Source organism: Mastomys coucha, unplaced genomic scaffold (assembly GCF_008632895.1).
Source record: "Mastomys coucha isolate ucsf_1 unplaced genomic scaffold, UCSF_Mcou_1 pScaffold6, whole genome shotgun sequence".
NCBI lineage: Eukaryota > Metazoa > Chordata > Mammalia > Rodentia > Muridae > Mastomys > Mastomys coucha.
Window position 1 is genome coordinate 43,082,637 of NW_022196912.1, and position 21,720 is coordinate 43,104,356.

Sequence of the window (21,720 nt, forward strand, 5' to 3'; positions counted from 1 at the left end):
TTCTAGAAGGATCACTGCAACTAAAGGCAGCTAACTACATCCAAGAGAACACAGGAGAACACAGGGGTTAAATAACTGCACATGGGCAAAACCAAAAGAAGGGAAACTCTCTCTCTCTCTCTCTCTCTCTCTCTCTCTCTCTCTCTCTCTCACTCTATCACCACCACCACCATTAAAATAATCAGGATTAATAATCATTGTTCATTAATATCTCTCAATATCAATAGATTCAGTTACCCAATAAAAAGACACAGACTAATAGAATGGATGTAAAAACAGAATCCATCCAACATTTGCTGCATACAAGAAACACACCTAAGCAAAAGATAAAATTACCTCAAAGTAAAGGGCTAGAAAAACATTTTCAAAGCAAATGGACCCAAGAAGCAAGCTGGAGTAGCCATTCTAATGTCTAATAAAATAGACTTTCAACCAAAATTATTCAAAAGAAATGGAGAAAAACATTTTATGCTTGTCAAAGGAAAAACCCACCAAAATGATAACCTTGAATACAATTCTGAACATGTATGCCCAAAATACAAGGGCACCCTCATCAGTAAAAGAAATTTACTAAAGTTTTAATCACACAATAGTAGTGAGAAACTTTAATACCCCATTCTCACCAATGCACAGTTCATCAAGACAGAAACTAAACAGAGAAATAATGAATCTAACAGATGGCATGAATCAAATGTAGCTAACAGATATCTACAGAAAATTTCACCAAACAGGAAAAGAATATACCTTCTTCTCAGCACCTCATGGAACTTTCTCCAAAATTGACCATACACATAGTCACAACTCAAGCCTTAATATACACAAGAAAATAGAAAAACCCTTATATTTTATCTGATCACCATGGATTAAAGCTAGACTTCAACAACAGAGAACCTATGAACTCATGGAAACTGAACAATTTTCTACTCGATGACTACTGAGTCAGGGAAAAAATAAAGAAATGAAAGACTTCCTGAAATATAAAAAGAATGAAGGCACAACATACCCAAACTTATGAGACACAATGAAAGCAGTACTAAGAGGAAAGTTCATAGCACCAAGTGGCCTCATAAAGAAATTGAAGAGTTCTAATACTAAGAATTTATAGTATATCTGAAAGCTCTAGAAAACAAAACAAAACAAATACACCCAGGAGGAGTAAACAACAGGAAATAATCATACTCAGGGTTGAAATCAATCAATTAGAAATAAAGCAAACAATAGAAAGAATCAATAAAAATTAGAGCTCTGAGAAAATCAACAAGATAGAGAAATCTTTAGCCAAACTAACTGAAAGGCAGAGAGACAGTACCCAAATTAATAAATTCAGAAATGAAAAGGGAGACATAACAACAGACACCAAGGAAATCCCAAAAACTTTAGGTCTTATTTTAGAAGTCTATATTCAACAAAATCTAAATGGAATAGAAGATTTGCTGAATAGATCCCACTTGCCAAAGTTAAATCAAGATCAGGTAAACTATTTAAATAATTAAATAGTCCTATAGTCATTAAGGAAGCAGTCATTAAAAGTCTCCCAGGCCCAAAAAACAAAAACAAAACAAAGCAAACAAAAAACATAAAAAAAAAAAAAAAAAAAAAAAAAAAAAAAAAACAGGGCCAGATAATTTAGGACATAATTCTACCAGACATTCATGAAGAACTAATATCAATACTTCTCAAACTATTCCACAACATAGAAACATATGGAACACTGCTAAACTCATTCTATGAGGTCACATTCACCCTGATACCTAAACCACACAAAGACTCAACAAGAAAAATTTCACACCAATTTTTATTATGAACGCTACTGACACATAAATATTCAATAAAATACTCACAACCCCAAACTAAGAAAACATCAAGAACATTATCCAACATGATCAAGTAGACTTCATCCCAGGGATGCAGGGGTGGTTCAACGTATAAAAATTCATCAGTGTAATCCATCATATAAAAAATTGAAAGAAAAAAAACACACAATCATTTCATTAGATGTTGAAAATGCCTTTGACAAAATCTAATACTCTTCATGTTAAAAATCTTGGAGAGATCAAAGATATAAGGCACATATGAGACACAATGAAGGCAATGTATAACAAGCCAATAGCCAACACCAAATTGAATGGAAAGAAACTTAAAATCAATTCCACTAAAATCAAGGACAAGTCCTTGGTCCTATGAAGCCTTGATAGATGATCCAGTGTAGAGGAATATAGGTTGGGGAGGTGAGAGTGGGTGGATAGGTGGGGGCACATCCTCATAGAAGCAAGGAGGGAGGGAAGATGTGATTGGGTGTTTCCAGGAGGAAGGGGAACTGGGCAAGGGGATACCATTTGAAATGTAAATAATGAAAATATCCAATAAGAAAATATCCAATAAAAAAGATATTGAATTTAAAAGAGAAAAGAAAAAAGATAAGGCTGTCTGTCTACTATCTCCATATATCTTTAATATCATCCCTGAACTTCTAGTTTAAGGAGATCAAGGTGATACAATGGGGAAGGAAGAAGTGTCACTATTTGTAGATGATACAATAGTATATGATGCCAAAAGTCTATCAGAGAATTCTTATGGTTCATAAACACCTTCAACAAAGTACCTTGATGCAAATTTAACTACTACTACTACTACTACTACTACTACTACTACTACTACTCCTACTACTACTACTGCTACTACTACTACTACTAAAAACACTAGATCTGCTTTGTATAAATAATAAACCAGCTGAGAATGAAATTAGGCAAACAACACCCTTCACAATTGCCACAAATAATGTAAAATATATTGGTGTAACTCTAACCAAGCATGTGAAAGACCTGTATGGCAAAAACTTCAAGTCTCTGAAGAAAGATATTAAAGAAGATATCAGAAAATGAAAAGCTGTCCCCTGCTCATGGATTGTTAGGGTTAACAGTAAAAATGGCCATCATGACCAAAGCGACCTTCAGATTCAATACAATTCCTATGAGAATTCCAACACAATTCTTCACAGACTTTGTAAAAACAATTATCTACTTCATGTAGAAAAACAAAAAAACCAGGACAGCTAAAACAATCCTGTACAATAAAAGAACATCTGGAGGTATCACCATCCCTGATTTCAAGCTGTATTATAGAGCAATAGTGATAAAAACCGCATTGTCCCAGCATAAATACAGACAGGTTGCTTAATGGAGTAGAACCAAAGATCCAGAGATAAACCAAACACCTACAGACACTTGCATTTTGATAAAGTTACCAAAACTAAACAATGGAGTAAACTCCTGTCTTGAGTAGCTCTTGCCAGGGTATGTTATCACAGCAACAAGAGAAAACTAAAACAATTGCCTAGTTCAGAATGGTCCCTTCCAGAGAAGTTGTAAGAAGCCAGCAAGATTGACAAGGCTGTACAGCTAAGTCCAGCCTGCTGCTCCGTGAGAACCTGGTGTGTACTGGGGCTGTAGACTGAAGCTACTCTTGATGAACTTGTCAAGCATTATTCCCGAAATAATATGAGCTTGTGTATAAGCATGTGTCTTTGCATTAACAAAGCTTGTGATCTTGCAGACCTGAATCCGCTGCCTGATTTATAAGGGTGAACTACTTGACTTTGATCTAGTAAATCATAACCATTGCTGTAATAATCCTTGGGAGTATTCATGTCTCAATTCAGACAAAAATATTGAAGAGACCCACAACTTTCAAGAGCTAAAAGATAGCATTTCTTGAGTATTAAGGACATTTTGTTCCTCTTAAATCAATCAATCAACCAATCAGTCAATAGACTATCATTTTTACCCTGTCCTTTCTCTTTCTTTATGTGAGCTCTGCCAAGCAAACTTTTCCCCTAAATATTTTACCTGAAAATTAGAGCCTTCAGTTGTTAGCAATGTTTCTAAGTCAGCAAATGTGATATATGCCTCTTCATTGCCTCCTCAGTTTGTATTCCTAAATCTGAGGGGTACCCCTCAGAGTACCCTTGTGTGAGTCAATAAGATGTGACTTAAGGAAAGATGTTACCTGAGGCTGGCAGAATGCATAGGGCATGCCCACAGCTGGTCTAACTACTGCCTGAAACCCACTGCATTGCAAATTCAAAAGGACAAGAAGCAAAGATGGACAGGAGATGGTTCACACAAGTGTATCCAGCACAGCATGAAGCAGGATTTAGAGAGTCTCAAGCTAATTTTCAGCTGGGGACCTGGGCAGGAACAACCAATCAGGATAATGAACAACACAAGGACTATCCCTAGGCTCTTCTGAGTTCCCTGTTCATGTAAGCAGCAGCTTTAAACTCTAAGATAAGCCAGCCTGCCACCCAGATGCAGAGCTCTGCTCACATCTGGACCCATGAGCTCACCAGCTGATTATTAAGCTGTGAACTTGGTTTGTTCTTCAGAGGTGGTCACTGGTTTGTTTCCTTGTCCCAAAGTGACTGTAGCATTTTTGCGGAGATTTCCTGTGACAGTACCCTACTCTCCCACTCTCTCAGCCTCTATAGGCTCTTTTCCTTATTTTATGGATCCCGGAAGTCACATTTTGTAGGAACTCACACCTTGTACTCTCTTCCTGTTCCCACGGGATGTGCTCATCCTTACTTACACAGTGTGCTAGTTGATCCTTTAATACTTCCTAATCCTCAGACTATTTCCTGTGTTATAGGTATTGTTAGATACTCACATATAGTCTCCTTCTCCCTGTCTCTTTATTCCATAAGGACTCCACTCTGCTATGCCCTGTTCTTGGTCCAGATGTGTTGACTTCTCTCCCTCCCTCCCTCCCTTCCCCCCTCTCTCCCCCCTCTCTCTCTCCCTCCCTCTCTCTCTCTCTTTCTCTCTCTCTTTCTCTCTCTCTCTCTCTCTCTCTCTCTCTCTCTCATAACAAATGGTGGTTTAGTCTTTATTTAAGAAGTGGTAATTGTTTCTGTCATTTCTGGTCCTCCACAATGAACAAAGAGAACATGATACTATCTCTTGGAAGTGTGACCAGTCATATTCCCTTCCTACAAGAAGCATTAGCCATCTTCTGTCTGTCAGAACCCACAATTTTTGTCTGTTCTGATATCAGCCACACCCCTGGCTGGTCCTTGCTTTGAGAGTCACCTCTATACTTTTCCTTGTTTGCTTTTTCATTTTGACTGTTTCCTCTCTTCCTTTTGCTGCTTTGGATGGGAGAGAGACTTCAATATCAATATAGCCTTAACCAGGGGCATTATTAGTCAAGGAGCTCCTAGTCTTGATGTAGATTATGGGATGGCACAGCACAGGTATGGCAGATGTGGGGCTGGTTTGAGGGAAAAGGTCACACAGAGGTCAACAATCTGCCAGTGGAGGTTAATTTTAGGGTTAAGACCTGCTCAGGACTGGGAAAACATTACTTCTTTTCCAGAAAAATAAGTGAAGAAGACCTACCTTTCCTTGAGGGTACAGACTCCTCCAATTTGTTGAGGGCTGGAACAGAGCACCCATCTCTCTCCATCCAGCAGGATTATGTGGAAACTCCAGGGTTGTTCATGTGGTTTCTAGCCTTTTGCGTCTCAGGCAGGACAACACACAGCCCCAGCTAATTCCTCTCTCCAGGCTCCAATGCACTTTTCTATTTAGTCTGTTGCAGTTGTGAGACTTTTAGGTCATTGTGTCAGCATGGATTTGCTTCATTAGAAATGCCCCAAATAGTCTCTAAATTTGCCGCACCAATTTGTGTTCCTAGTAGTGACATCAGAGAGCGGTCATGGTTATAGCTCACATTTTTCTTTGATTTGTGTCTGTTCTTTGGTTTTGTAGCAGACTTTCACTGTTGTGTTTCACATTTTTAGGGCATGAGAAATTGTGAGCTGAGATTCTGCCTGCGTCTTGCTGATATTTGAGTTTCCCTTTCTGTTTATGCTTTCTAGTTCTGGTGTTTATCTTGCTGGTTGTGGCACTTCCTCGAGGTCCCGGTTGTTTATTTCTTTACGGTTTGGGAGTTGCAAATACGTTCACTCTGAAGCATGTCCTAAAACTCTGGTTATGATGGTAAATTTTAATAGAACCCAAATGACCATCCTTCTATTTAAGTTTTGGGTTCTTTTTGTCATTTTAATTTTTTCAGACAAGTTCTTACTATAAAAGACTTAGGATGGGCTTGAACTCTCAATTACCTTGGTTTCACCTTCTAAATGAGTATAGATGATCATTGCTGGATTTATACATGGTAGTGTGTGTGTGCGTGTGTGTGTGTGTATGTGTGTGTGTGTGTGTGTGAGAGAGAGAGAGAGGGAGAGAGGGAGAGAGAGGGAGAGAGAGGGAGAAATTATGTCTGTCTCTCTGTATGTAAGTATAATCCATCCTTTGAGAATTTCATGAATGTATGAAATGTATTTGATCCTATCAACCCCCCACCTCCTTGAGACTTCCCTTGTCACCTCCTTCTCCTAATACATCTATGTACAGACATGTCTGACTACATTCAGAAGCTCTATATGCTGTATTTTGAAAGTTTTGCTTTTTTTAAAAAAAAAAACTAATATATCCATAAAGTCATAAAGATGTTCTAGAATTTTGAAAATGTTTTTAAAACTTTTGTCTTTCAAGCTTAAAGTTAATACACTTAAAATATGTAGTGGTGCATGGCCGGTCTGTTCACTCAGGATTGTGTAGGAGGCAGGATGCCAGTGTAGCTCCAAGTTCAGAAGACACCCTGCCTTTTTTGTTGTTGTTTGTTTGTGTTTTGTTTTTTGAGACCGAGTTTCTCTGTATAGCCCTGGATCTCCTGGAACTCACTTTATAGAGCAGGCTGCCCTTGAACTCAGATCCAGTTGCCTGACTCCAGAGTGCTGGGTTCAAAGGTATGTACCACCACCGCCTGTCTGAGACATCCTGTCTTAGGAAATAGAATAGAGAGTGATAGAGCAGGGCACTGGGGTACCATCCTCTGGCTTCCAAACACAAGCAGATGTATAGGCACCTGCACATACCATAATCATATCATACACACACACAAATATACATACATGCACACATATGTACATACACAGGCACACACACACACATATATACACACCCATTATATACACATGCATATACATATACACATTTACACCCATGCACATATATATATACTCTCACACATAGGCATACCCATGCATATACTCCTGCATATACATATATACATATATGTCCATGTACATATGTACACACACATACATTTTTGTGCTCTCACATACACATATATACCCATGCATTCACACATACATACATTTGGACCTATGTACACACACATGCATATACATATACCATGCGTATATACATGTACATGTGCATATACATATACCATGCATATACACATGTACATGTGCATATAAATACACACATATACACCTGTGCACATATATGTGCATACATACATTTTGGTAGTCTCGAACACACATAACCATTTATGCATATACATATATATGTACACAGGCCCATGCACACACAAACTCCTGTGCACACACATTATGTATACACACACAGGCATCTATCTACACACGCATATGTACACAGGATTTATTTTATATGACTATCTCAGCACTCCTGCACTTCTTTTGTGTTTTTGTTTACTCCCCATCTTTGGAGAGCCCCTTTTCCATGTCTTAGGAATGCCAAGGAGAGTTGCAAGTAGTTTTCCCTGAAACATAGTAGTCTACCTTGCACCTCAGCTGTCCTTGAGGCTGATCCATCCTCCATTTCTAGGCTGGACCTGGGGGTCTCCTCCCTCACGACCAACTCTCTTCATGGGAATCTGTCCATGCCCTCAAGCCTGAGCAGTGGAGCCCAACTCAACTATCCCCTGTGTTTCCCTCTCCTATATCCTATAGCTAGCTGTCATGAGAACCACAGAGAATTATAAAAGCACAATGTCCCTTATTAACCTTGCTACTGCCGACTCTGGGCATGCTGTGTCAGTAGCTCTGCCTCATTCTGCCTAGTGTGTTATATGGGAGAACAGGGCTTCCTACAGAGCTTGGCCATGGGGATTAACATATGAGCATGTGGATGTGTACACATGTGTGTCAGAACACACAATGTTAGCATAAATCATTGTTCCTTTCTTGTGCCAAGTAGGGCTTCAAGTATCCATTGTTACAATACATTATGAAATCGCATAAGGCAAGCAGCTACAAGCCTGTCTATCCCTCCTTGGCAAGGTTCACAATGAAGGGCCACCTGTCTGGTCTTGATGCCTGTTCCGGAAGGTGGGGTGACACAACGCTCAGAACTGACTTTTCTGGGTTTGAACCTCTAGAAGGATGCCTCATGTTCACCCGGGTCTTGTCTAAAGCATGCTTCTGCCTACCCTGAATCCACAGAGGCTGAGTTGCTGTGTGCCCCACAGTGGGGAGAGCCGGGGCCAGCAGCACACCCGGCAGCCGTGAGCTTGCCAACTGGAGTGTGACCCAGAGCCACTCGGAAGATGTGTTGCGATTGTCTCCCCAGCTGTTCTCATCAGGGTAATTAATGTAATTAACAATCAAGGCTTTAATTAGAGATGTTTAATGAGAGACACTTAGAATTATCACCCCAAAGTGATCTGAAGAAACTTCTACAGAGTGTCTGCTCAGTACTTCCCACGTAGCAACTTATTTAACTTTTGTGGCAATTCTTTAGTGTCAGAATTTAGTTTAAGTACATTTTTGCAGAAACCTTAAGGATGAAGGTTTTCATCATCTTCTAAGATTATCTTTCCCACCAGCTCTAGACTGAAGAACAGAACCTCCTTGTCATCTAGTACTGAGACCAAGTCTCCCCCCCTCTCCAGTTTATCTCTACCTCCATCCCACTTATCTCTATCCTTCACCCTTCCCCCTTCTCTTATCTCTGTATCTCTATTCTTGTGTCTCTATCCTCTCTTCTCTCTTCTCCCTCTCTCTAACTAGCCTTTTCTATATTCTGTGTGGACAGACAGCATGAGGTAGTTATTAGTACAGGAAGGAATAGTCACTAAGAACTGAGGCTGAATTTAAAAAATTGTATTCATTTACTTCTTTAGTGTTTGGGGGGGTGCTGTTGCTGCTGCTGGTGATGGTAGGGTGCTGGTGGCATTGGTGGTGGTGGTGTGCAGGTGGTGGAGGTGGTGGTGGTGTGCTGGTGGTGATGGTAGTGATGGTAGGGTGCTGGTGATGGTAGGGTGGTGGTAGTAGTGGAGGTGGAGCTGCTGCTGCTGCTGTGGTGGTGCTGGTGGTGCTGCTGCTGGTGGTGATAGTGGGGTGCTAGTGCTAGTAAAGTGGTGGTGGTGGTGGTGGTGGTGGTGGTGGTGGTGGTGGTGGTGGCGGCGGCAGTGTGTTCATGCTACAGTATGTGTGTAGAGGTCAGAGGACAATTTTTAGGTGTCAGCCATCTCTTTCCACCACATAGTACCAGGGACCAAACTCAGGTCTTCATGCCTGTTGGCAATTTGACTATACCACCTGAGCCATCTCACTTACCCTGGGCTAGAATGGTAAACTTGTGCTTGAGACATGCAGAAGCACCAGGCCAAAATTTGTGGTTAAGGCTGCCTACTCTGTGATATTTTGTTTCAGCAATACAAACTGCAGAAGGTTCCTCCCTCTTTGGCATGTTGTCTTCTATTGACCTGCTTGTAAATATTGAAGTCCTTGGTGTCTAGATCTTCAGGTCTTAGAAACTTAGCTAATGGCTTCACCAACCTGCCATGTCCTGGGACCTAAAGGCATATGCATAGGAACTACATTGTGTAGAATATATCTGCATTGTGGAGAATATATATTTGCTTCCTTCGTAACTCCAGCAATAGCTTCTTGGGTACCTCAGAACTAGTGAGCCCAAAGCAAAATCAGAACATCAGCGTCCATGATCCCATTCTCAAATGAGGACACTGAGGTCACATTGCTTTCATTAAAGTCACTCTTAAACCTACACACAAATCAGATATGGGCCTACTGTGAGCAAAGTGAGTCACTATCACCTGTGGGATATTCAGAGGTGCTCACACACCTGAAAATATAGAAAAATCATACTGAAAATCACTCCTTTGTCTCAGCTTTCTCTGGAACTTTCTAATCATTTAAAAGTTTCAATATTTCCTTGGTTTTAAGAAGCAAGCTTGTTTAAGTGTTTAAGGAACTTAACCAAAGGACAAATTTGAGCACATTTTCACTGGATTAAAATAAAAGCAGAAAGAAAAAATCACTCTTACAAGGTTTTTTTCATATCTCTATTTTTCCACCTATGACAGAACCATCTCATATCTTAGAAGGAATCCTAAAATATGGTCGTGGCTAGAAAAAAACACAGTTCATGTCTAATTTCTAACTTCTTAGAAGTTAGAAGCTTTTAAGTTTGGAGTTACAGAATCTTAGATCTAATCTTAATAAAGCTTTTCATTGGCTACCAGATCCTGTCTTATCAGATCAAGCATGTCTGAGCTCTGAGCATTTCTGATGGAGAAGGATTGTAGTGGAGCCAGGGCCTCTGTGACTGAGGTATGACTGTATGGTGGGAGGTGGCCTCATGAGATGCAGTTCAGCCTGTGACCTCGGGGTTGGAGCAGGAACTGGCAGAGACGGAACCCACTGAAAACAGAACCATGTTGTAAAAGCTTAGACGGGCTTGCCTGTGATCTTTCATGGGGTTGACGTCTACAGCAAAGAGCAGTGACCTTGCTTCACTCTCTTCCTGTTCTTAACTAGTAACAGACACAGTCACCTGGGAGCCTCAGGAAGGAGGGGTTGGGGGAGGGGAAGCTACCTCCACAGTGCTTTCCATGAAGCTGACTGCAGCTCAAAGACAGTATCCCCTTCTGAGGTGTTCAGACACAGCAGCCCTAGCATAGTGGATGCTCATGTTTAGTTTCAGAAAATATTTTTTTCTTTTTTTGTGATCTCTGAATTCTTCCAGCTCATGAGAAATCTGTGTATTTTTCTTTTCTTCCAAAAACAATGACTTTAAGGCAATGCCACTCAATTAGCTCTACTCCACTGGAGTGGACAAGCCTGGGCTGCTTTTATGGGCTTCCCTTTCCGGACCCCATGAAACTCTGGTTGAGAATGCCTGCATCAATCATCTTGGCTTTTTCTCAAACATAGACCCAGGGAAGGTTTGTGTAGGGAGATCCTTGACCTTGGTTGCTTTTTGCCTTACACTGAACAGCCCTGTACAGGAGATGTGAACATTCTTATTTCAAAAGTAAATTTTACTAAGACCTGAGAGTAGACCATACAGTTCCTCCGTATGCTCGCTCACATCTGTAGAGACCAACAAGACCTGTTGCTGGGATGTAAACAGTGTGTAGTAGAGTTTAGCTGGAGGCATGTTTGTGAGTTAGGCAGTTTCCCTATCTCACAGAGATATCACTATCACTTGGATAGTGGGGATCGCTGTCTGGATTTGAATAGCCCTTTTCTGCTGGAGGCTTTCTCCTGGCCTCCTTGTTGTTTGCATAGTTCCAGCTGACACCTTGCTGGCCCCACATCTCAGCAGTTGTCCCTGAAGATCTACAAGGGAAAGTGTTTCACAGTCCAGTTCATATGACTTTGGCCCAATCCCAAAGGTCTCACACAAGACCTCCACAGATGTGGGGTACCCTGAAAAGAGCATCAGTGTGTCAGGAGACAGATGCTGAGCAGACTGGACCTTGAGGAGGGGTTCAGCTGTGCCTGACAGCCTCTCCCCTCCCCTTATGCAGACTCTTTCCTTATCAGTACTCCGGGCTTTGTTCCCTTTTAGAACCTTCCTTACCAAGTTACTTCAGCTGACTCCTCAGATTCTACCCAGTCATCAGGATCCTTCTCTGTCTCTAACATTTCTTTCCTGCTCTTGGCATCCCAGGGTGCAGAAAGGGGGCAACTTCTGCTATACAGGATAGAAAGGAAAGAACATTTTTTTTTTGTTCAAGCCTTTTGTGCATTAGAGAATATCATGAATTTTAATGTTATTTTGCTCAGCTATGGGCCAGATAAGCCTTTGTTGGTACAGTCAAAGCCACAAAGCAAAAGGCAGTGTTTACGTGCTGACGTTAACGTCAGCTAGCTCCAGGGAGAAGAATCTGGAATACAGCTGAAGTCAAGGCCAGCAGGGCAGGAAGTGCGTGAAGCCACATAGTGATTGTCATCAAGGTGACTGTCTGAGTCCTCTGCCCAGCAAAGCCCTCGATGATCTCTGGGGCTGGGATGTTACCCCCTGGTCCATACAGTGCAGGATTCATGGTACTGATGTTTCCATTCTGGCATCCTAGGAGTTGAAATTCCTCTTCAAAATCAATTCTCCCAAAATTTCCAAAGCAAGAGGGCAGGGGCTGCTGATCCAGGATCTGGGGACAGAAGATGGAGGGCTGCTCTGTCCAGGAAAATACATGTGCTACTCTTCTTTGGGGAATGTAGCATTTTCTGATTGTACCCAGACAGGTCACATCAGGGCTACTCCATATAGCTGGAGCATCCTTGCTTATCCAGGTGTACTTCCCTCCTTGCTCCTTTCTCTCCCCTTCCCCTTCTTCTCTTCCTCTCCTTACCTCCCTTTTCCATTCGCCCTCCTCCTCTTCCTCCTGCCCTTCCCTTCCTCTGTCTATTCTTTGTCCAATGACACGAGAACATATCATTTCTGGTTTCAAAGGGGGAAACTTTGCACACAGACAAGATCGAATGTGGAGCTCTTGCTCCTGATATTAAATGAGCAGAGGCCCTGGCTTTCTGTCCCTAGAGAAAGGCTTTGGACAAGGTGAGAATGGTCACCACAGGGGAAGATGAAATGGGGCCATGAGAGCCTGTGCATGTCATAGCAGCCAGTTCAGCAAGACTAAGTTAATTCTATGTGTATGTGCTTTCTGTATGTGTTCTTATAATTACTATTGCAGTCCGTAGGTGTAAGTGATGGTGTGTTCTGGTTCATGGTGTAAATGAAGGAAGGATGCACTCTTTCTGTCCCAACTCACCTCTGTCATTGTCTGTCTCTGTCTTTTTCTGTCTTTCTGCATGTCTATATCTCTTTCTCTGTGTGTATATCTAATATGTGGATGAACATACATGTATACAGATGCCTATGTGTGCTCATCCGTGCAGGCCCATGTGCATAGCCTAGATATGAAGAATAATGTCTTCCTCAGTTGCCCTCCACTCTCACCTTAGTTTTCCACACAGGGTCTCACACTGAACCTGGGGACCCTCTGTTTCAGCTAGACTGGCTGGGCAGCAGCCTTCCCTTGGAGTCTGCCCATCTCTCTCTGCCTAGATCAGTGGGGTCTTTGTTTCCAAATCTGCCTTTTTATACTGGCACTGGAGCTCTGAACTCAAGTCCTCATGCAGAGCAGGCACTTTACTTCCAGAGCTATAACTCTAACTCTAGACTTCACATTTTCTGGTAGCCATAATTTCTGCGACTTCTCTGTGCATTCTTCTTCCATACTTTTTCCAGGTTGGGGTTTCTCTTCCACAAAATCTGAAGATTAAAACGGAGGTCTTTGTCTTTCCAAGCTGTGTAAGAACACCAGTGTGGCGGTTGGGGTTCTTAATAATCTGCTGCCCTGACCACTCAGCCATGACTGCTTTGTTTGTTTGATTTTGAGATAGGGCCTTTCTGTGTTACCCTGGCTGTCCTGAAACTTAGTATGTAGTCTAGGCTGTCTTTGAACTCATAATGACCCACACTTTCTCTGTCTTTTGAATGCTATGGTTGAAGACATGTAGTTCTTCTATTAAATAAGCAGAGCTTCTGACTGCTTCTCTGGAATCATTTTAAAAAGTATCTGGGCTTTCAAACATCACTATTGTATTACTTCCCATGCCCCACTCATGTGGGTGGGGTCTTCTTCATACCTCCCCATCCAATCACTTCCTATTCTCCACTCACACATATGGAGTTTGCCCAGACAGGGGTAGGAATGGCTGGTTGATCTTGGGGTAACTGACCTGTCCCTTCTGCTACTCCTGTGCAGCTTGCTTTCCTGAACTCTTAGGCTCTGTCATCTAGCTGCTCCATGCTCTGCTAACTACTCAAAGTTCACAGCCATCAGAACTGTATTCCATTTTCTTGGGCCACCACTAAACCTTGACAGATCAGGAAATGTCTGAGAAGAGGGAGTTATGAATCCTTGTTTGGTCCACCCTCCATCTTACCCTTGGAGTATGGAGATACAGGAAGAGGTTTGGGGTGGGCCCAGGTGCAGCATGGATAGGTCCAAATGTGGGACTGAGTTTTGTGACTGGCTATCAGCATCAGGTATATTTCCCCTGGCTGACAACATGTTTATGATGTAACATGAACCAGCATATGTAGACTTTAATTGCTGTATTTTATAAGTATTAAGTATGTATTAATTACCTTTCTGTTGCTGTGACAAAACATCATGATCTGGGCAATTTATACAAGTGTGGATTTATCTTGAGCTTACAGTTATAGAGAGTAAAATGTTCATTACCATTATTGCATCAGGGAAACATGGCAGCCTTCACCAGGTATGGCAGCAGGAGCTGAAAGCTCACATCTCCAACCATAAGCAGAAAGCAGATACAGCACACTGGAAATGTCCAATGGCTTTGAAACCTCAAAGCCCATGCTCCATCTTCCTCCACCAAGGCTGCACATCTTAGCTCTAACCCATCCCAAACAGTCTCCCTAGTAGAGACCAAATATTCTAATGTCCAAGCATCTGAAAGACATCTTCAAACCACCACAAAGTGGGATCTAAATGTCAAACTGGTCTAAAGGATATGTATCTAGGTGATTGTTGGAGCAAAAGAGACGTCTTGTCACCAAGCATGGTGGCAAGGGCATGGCTGGGGTGATGGTGGTAAGACAAAATCTTCAAGCATCAACTGTCCAAACAATATATGCCAAACTGCATGAAGCTGGAAGAGGACAATTAATTTGAGGTATCTTAGCTCTCTGGCAGTGAAACCCCTGAGCCAACATGACCGACACAACTGCACAGCCACTGTCATTTGACCCTTATGACCTTGTGTGGACCCATAGAAATGTAGTTTTATAGCTGCTAGCAGAATTTTAATGATATTGCCCAAAATGTCATGAATGATATATTTTTGAGAAGTGAAATTTAACTGGAAGATTTTATTATCCAAATTGCTTAGGCTTATGCTGTGGATTTTCAATTTTGAAGGCCTCTTAGATTTTTCTTTTTGTTCTTACTTGATTATCTTGTATCGTAGTTAGATTACAAAGCTCTGGTGTGATCTCAGCTGGAATCTTTATGAAAAGTTGTAGATATCATCCTTAAAGATAAAATTAAAGGTTTGTCAAAATCCATGTTTGAACCAAATGTTTTAATTTGTTTTGTTTTCTAAATCAAGTGGGACGGCTTTAGGATCCCAGAGACAGGAAGACCCATCTTTCTGGCCCACAGGAGGATTCCCATAGCAGGAGTCATGGGGTTTGGATGTATTTGAGGTGGAAAGAGGATCTGTTTCCTCATAGCTTTTCCTTGGTGTACCTTGTCTAGGTTCCCCTGCCTGAGACAGACACATGGCATTCACCATGGCACGAGACCTCTCTAAAACCAAGGGCTCATAGTCAGCATCAGAAACAAGATCCTGGAGTTTCATTTTCTCTTCCTGACCCCATACTAGACTCAGGCTGTTTCAAACTTCAGGTTCAGTCTTAGGAATATTTTTCATGATAAAATATTGTGCATGGGTTTTCTGAGGGTTATACTGAAAAAAGGTAGTTGGACTGACATCCATACAGGTTCAGTATGGCAACAGTCTGGAAAGTTCTCTGTTTGAGGTACTATTCATGAATAAGGCCATAATTCATGAATGTGTGAGTGTGCAGAGAGTGTGTGTGTGTGTGTGTGTGTGTGTGCGCGTGTGCGTGCGCATGTGTGTGCATGTGTGTGTGTTCTGAAATGGCTTTCCTGCCACAATGAAGCAACCTGGATATTAGCCATAAATAAAATTACTGACCCACAGAGCAGAATTGAGAAATCAGAAAGGATTGACTGGATATGTTTCACACCATACAAACATCATCCATTAAAGAAATCACACGAAGTTAAAAGAATGCCGAATATATTTCCATAATCTTTACAGATGTCTACTTGCAACTTATAAGGCACCAACTTGGGCCCAAGCTTAGTAACAGATAAAAGGACAGAGATATGGTAAGACAGACTCCATTCTGACAAGATGCTCAGTCTGGTGAGGAGGAAGGGGAACATGTGTTACCATGCAGTCTGTTAGTCACCATCTGGAAATCTGTGTAGTTTGCGAGGGTGCAGCAGGAGTGGATGAACGAGGAAACTGTATGGGGAGCCGAGTTATTCAGACTGAACCGAGAAGCCAGTGACGAAGCAGGCATATAGAATGGCTCCAGTACAGGCAAGGGAGCTGATTGCATGAGGCAGACAATTTGCCTGCCTGAAAGAGGACAGGAACATGTGCAAAGAAGTAATACCAACAACAGGACAATAAACAGCAGCTCTCATGAGTTCTACTGAGCCGATCTCCTGCCTTGAAGTCCCAGGAAAACGGTCATCTAGAATATGCAAAACTAGGCATAACTACTATTTATTTATTTATTTGTATTTTATGTGTATGTGTCCACCTGTATATGCATGCAGAGGCCAGAGAACAACCTTGGCTACTGTTCCTCAGGATACTGTCTACTATATTTTGAGACAGGCTCTAGATGTGGTTGGCTAGTAAGCCCTCTAAATATGCTTGTTTCTGTCTGTCCAGTGCTGGGATTTCAAGTGTGCCCTCACAACAACTGACATTTTTATGTGGGGTTCTATGGATCAATATCAGGACTTTGTCTTTGTTTGGCAAGGACTTCACCAATTGAGCTATATTCCCAGCCCCTGGAGATCTCTTTGTGATTGAGTTTCTCAAAAGTTACATGATAACAGTTTCTGGTTATACAGATAGGGAGGACTTCCTATCTCCTCTGTCAACCATGGATAGTATATTCTGTGTTAATATATACCACTCTGCAAAAATTTGAATTCTGTGTCTGTCCAGAACAGGAGCATGAGCCACACATGCTTACTGGAAACTTGAAAAAAAGGCTAATGTAACTGTAGACTTGCTTTTTAATTATATTCCATTCTAATAATTTAAATGTAAATAGCCACATGTAAAATTAGTGGTTACTCTGCTAGACATTATTAAATACATTTTAAGTGTATTGCCTTACCCCAGCTCTGGCAATTTTTATTGTACTCTCCTCCTCATTATCTTGTCACTGTTTGCCTAATCATTATCAAATAAATAAATAAATAAATAAATAAATAAATCCCATGTTTACAAGGCTCATAGTATTCCTAAGTCACCCATCCTGATATGGCCTGTGCCTCCTTGAATCATCTGCAAAAGGTGCAAGCTTTGTGGCATTTACCATGAGGAGGCATAATGAGTGACAAATGTCATGTTCGGGGAACAGATAACTTTGTATTTAAAGGACTCTAGCATAGCCCTGGGGTTTTCTACAAAGTTGTATGTGAGTGCTCGTAGGTGGGTGTGCAGGGTGTGACAGTCCGGCAGTGCATAACATCAGAGTATTAGTTAATGCAGAAAGACCCATCTTGACTATCAGCTGGGATCTTGGATTATATAAAATAAAGAAAGGGAGCTGAGCACTAGTGTGAATTTATCTCTCTACACCCTGATTGTAGATGCTTCAAGCTTCTGCCACTAGGCTTTACCTGTCCATGGTAGCCTGTACCCACTAACTGTGAGCCTGAATCAACCATTTTCCCCTTATAATTATTAGTTCTGCAAGTGAGGATGGAACCTGGAGGAAATGAATGGCATGCTTAGGCTGATGGCGATGCAAACCCAAGTCTTACAAAGCATTTTCTCTGTATGTGTGGGAGGTGGGGAGGGCAATGACTTTGAGAAGGATCAGAAAAAGAGTTCTAGGAAGATTGTTGACACTCCACCTTGTTCATCCTTCTGAGCCTGGGCACCACAGCCAGTGTTGGCTCTGTGTTTCTGGCCAACAAGCCCATTCTCTGGTTTCCTAATTCATCTCCCCAGCTACTGATGGTAGATGCAAAGCATCTTAGAATCAGATGCTTGGATGAAAGTGTTAGTTATGTCCCAAAGTTCTCCCAGTTGATGATATTGTCCTAAACAGCTGGTTCACACATGTCTTTAAACACTGTCCATTAGCCTTACCACCATCCTCTGCATATGCAGACTCCATGGATCTACTTGTAGATTTTATCTGCATTTCCTATCTTGCTCTTCCAATCTAAGGTAATTCTATCTATGAACAGGCTCCACCTACTCATATAGCATATGGAAGAAGAAATGTCTGAGCTCTGGAAGCCAATACTCATGTATATGTTCACTCCTCTTGCTCCAGGCACAGACGTTACTGAAAAGATCTGAGTGGGAGATTATTTGGGAGGTACTTTTATGGATAAGATGTTGCTGGGAACAAAGCCAGTAAAGGAGTTGTCTACCAGGGAAGTAAACTCAGACTGATTTCGTTGGGGAGATATGAGTGCCAGTGTAGACTGTGTCTCAATGTTCATTTACTACAGATGCAAGGATACTGGAATACATGCAGTCATTTGTTTAAGGGGTACTATATCAGTAAATGTTACATTGACATTTCCATCCTATACACAGGCAGACAAAATTATTCTTCCAGAGGACTCAGTTTGAGTCTCAGCATCCACACAGCAATCTGTAATCTGCAACTTTAGTTCCAGGGGATTTGACACCCTCTTCTGGCCTCCATGACAACTAGGCATGCACATGATACATATTTTAATTAGGGTTTTATTGCTGTGAACAGACATGATGACCAAGGTAACTCTTATAAAAGAAAACATTTAATTGGGGCTGGCTTACAGTTTCAGAGGTTTAGTCCATTATCATCACAGTGGGAGCATGGCAGCATGCAGGAGGACATGGTGCTAGAGAAGACATCTTGATCCAAAGGCAATAGCAGGAGACTGGGCCTGGATGTAGTTTGAGGATAGGAGACCTACAAAGCCACTCCAGTAATAGCATATTCCAACAAGGCCACACCTCCACAGGCCAAGAATTCAAACACCCGAGTCTATGGGGCAATACCTATTCAAACCACCACAGTATGCATGCATACATGCAGGCAAAACATCCATGTACATGTAATATGATAAAAGTCAAATTATGTTTTATAATTGTAGATTCTAGTGATTTGATATTGGCATGATTAAGTATTTGAAGATTGGTAATGTGGCTGGGTTCTAACACTGGCATTGAGTCTTCATATCACATGGCCTTGGGCATATTCTTGACATTTCTGAGCCTTGATTTTTCAGCATACTATGGGATTGAAGTACTTCATTGATGGCAACAAACAGTGATACCATTGTCACTATGCAGTGTCAACTAAAGATGCTGCACATGTGCTGAGTGCTGACAACCTGTTTCTTCCCCTGGAAGGGAAGTCTTTCTATGGAATGTTAGTCTCCTTCTCAATTCTGCTGCAGAAGTCTCTGAACATGTGCCCTGGACTCTGCTGGTTGTCTCAGGCTTGATAATAGCTGGAAAAAAATAACTTGCCTGATTTTGGCTCGTTGTTGAAACTACAAGTTGATTTTGAGGTCATATTCATTCTTTTCAAAGGCTTGACCTTTTACATGTGGGTCAGTATAAATCCCTTGCTTCAAGGCTTTTGTTTGAGACTTGTGATTTTTAAAGAACACTGGATACCTCTCAGAACTGCCAGAAATACATTTAACAAGTTCATCAACAGGAGGTCTTGGGAAACAGATTAGCTTGCACCTGAGCTAGAATTTGGACAATGGTAGTATTTTCATCCTAGTGTTGGGAAATGGGAGTAGCATAGAGAAAGGATGGATGACCTTGGAGTAGATAGAGTTACATCCTCTCAAGCAGATCCACAATGACAAGTGATTCCTTTCTACCCTGCCCCTCTCCAGCAGTGAAGCATACCATCCAGACTCACCTTGCTTGTGAAAACAAACAAACAAACAAAAACCAACTTGGTAAACACCACAGACCTGGTCTACAAACACACTGTGAATCCCAGTAGAAGGGGTGTGAACTTTTGAGTTCCCTTCATTTGATCTGGGTAAGAAGATTTCAGCCACTTGGAATAGGAAAGTATTTTAACCTTGGGTGTCTTCCAGACTTGTAAAGAAGATGGGCCTCCCAGTCACATTCCCACTCACTAGTTGAACAAGATAACTTATCTTTTTATCTTGATTTTTTATATAAAAAAAGAACAAAAACATCAAATTTACACGATTATTGTGAGGCTTAGCAATATCTTGTAAAATTCTTGGCACAGACTCTGTGCTTAATAAATTGCAGGCAACTCTGTGCCTTTCAGACATTTCTTCTGAGTTAGCCAGCATCCCCAGAACTTCCACATGTCTACAGTCAACTTTACTTACTGCTTCACAAATGAAGGTTTTTTTTTTTCCCCCTGATTTTTCCCTTCTGAATCCTTATGTTCACAGTTTCTATCTTGCTTTTAGAGGGACTATTGAGTTTTAATTCTCTTTCTTTTAGCTCTTTCAGTTATTTCATTGTCTATAGCCAAAACCAACTGGTCTACCTTCAGTGTATCATTGACACATATAGACTGTTGTGGATTTTCCAAAGCCCCAGTTCATCCAGCTTTAGCTTTAATGGTTTCAGGAAAAGCACAACCTTAACTCTAAGAGTACCAAGTTAGATAGATTGCTGGGAAAATGATAATATTTGTTTAGAGACTTGCAGCAAAAGATTGGAAGAAAATAAAATAGTATTTGAGCCCATCAAAGAATGAAATAAAATCAACCCCCCAGAAACCATGAAAGAGAGTTGACTAATGAATTCACTTACAGAGTTTTTTTATGAAGCATAAATTTCCTAAATATAATTTTAGCAAAGATTACTACAGATCAGTATATTTTCAAAACAAGCTTAGTTTTAACCTTTGCCTGATTATCTACAAAAATACTGTAAGTACAGCAACCTAAGACACAAACTCTTCTTCACTTTATTTTCCTGTAGTTTTTGATGTGAGATCACAGTTTAAACTCTCAAAGTCTACTCAAAACAAGGAAGCTAAGCCCAGACTTACCACCAAGCTGGGCTGGATATCTCTCCAAAGGCTGCAAGTGTCTTAGCTCTTACAGGAAGGGACATTTCTCAACACCTCTAAGAAACACATGTCAATTGCAGAGTCAAGATCCTAGTCAGTTTTCCTCAAAATTCTTTACTGGTTGCATAAATCTCACATTATGTATGTAACAGTCTCCGATTATATCTGAAGGCATGACAAACTAGTCAACACAGTGTGTATTAGACTTTAGTGTTGCTGTGATAAAACACCATGGCTAAGGCAATTTAGAGAAGAAAGAATTTATTTTAGTTGATGGCTTAAGAGGAATAAGAATCCATTATGTCAAAATATCAGGGCAGTAAGTGGCAGGCATGGCTTCAGGAGCAGGAGACTGAGAGCTTATAACATCAATACAAGCAGGGAGAGAAGTGAAAGTGGCTGGAGGCTTTAAATCTCAAAGCTGACACCAGGACACCAGTGACATGCTTCCTCCAGCAAAGGTGAACTACCTAAACCTCCTCAAACAGCACAGTTAGCTGAGAGCCAAGTGTTCAACACCTGAGACCATGAGGGACAGTCTTAGCCAACCACTATATACTGACCTAACTACTGTTTTCAATCTTACCATGCTACGGGGTCAGAAATATTCTGAACTTCTGCCAGTAACACAGTGCCAAGAAAACATTCTCTCGCAATTTCTGAAGTATACAAGTTAGGAAAAACAGTTGCATGA

At 41.2% G+C, this 21,720-nt stretch overlaps 1 long non-coding RNA gene across 1 annotated transcript in view; it reads right to left on the minus strand.

Annotated features, from left to right (window-relative positions):
- Positions 1-15,006: 15,006 nt before the first annotated feature.
- Positions 15,007-21,720, minus strand: part of LOC116079960 — a 29,877-nt gene continuing 23,163 nt past the window's right edge. The window contains exon 2 of the long non-coding RNA XR_004114252.1: positions 15,007-15,187. This is a non-coding gene — a long non-coding RNA (uncharacterized LOC116079960). The remainder of the gene's footprint in view (positions 15,188-21,720) is intronic.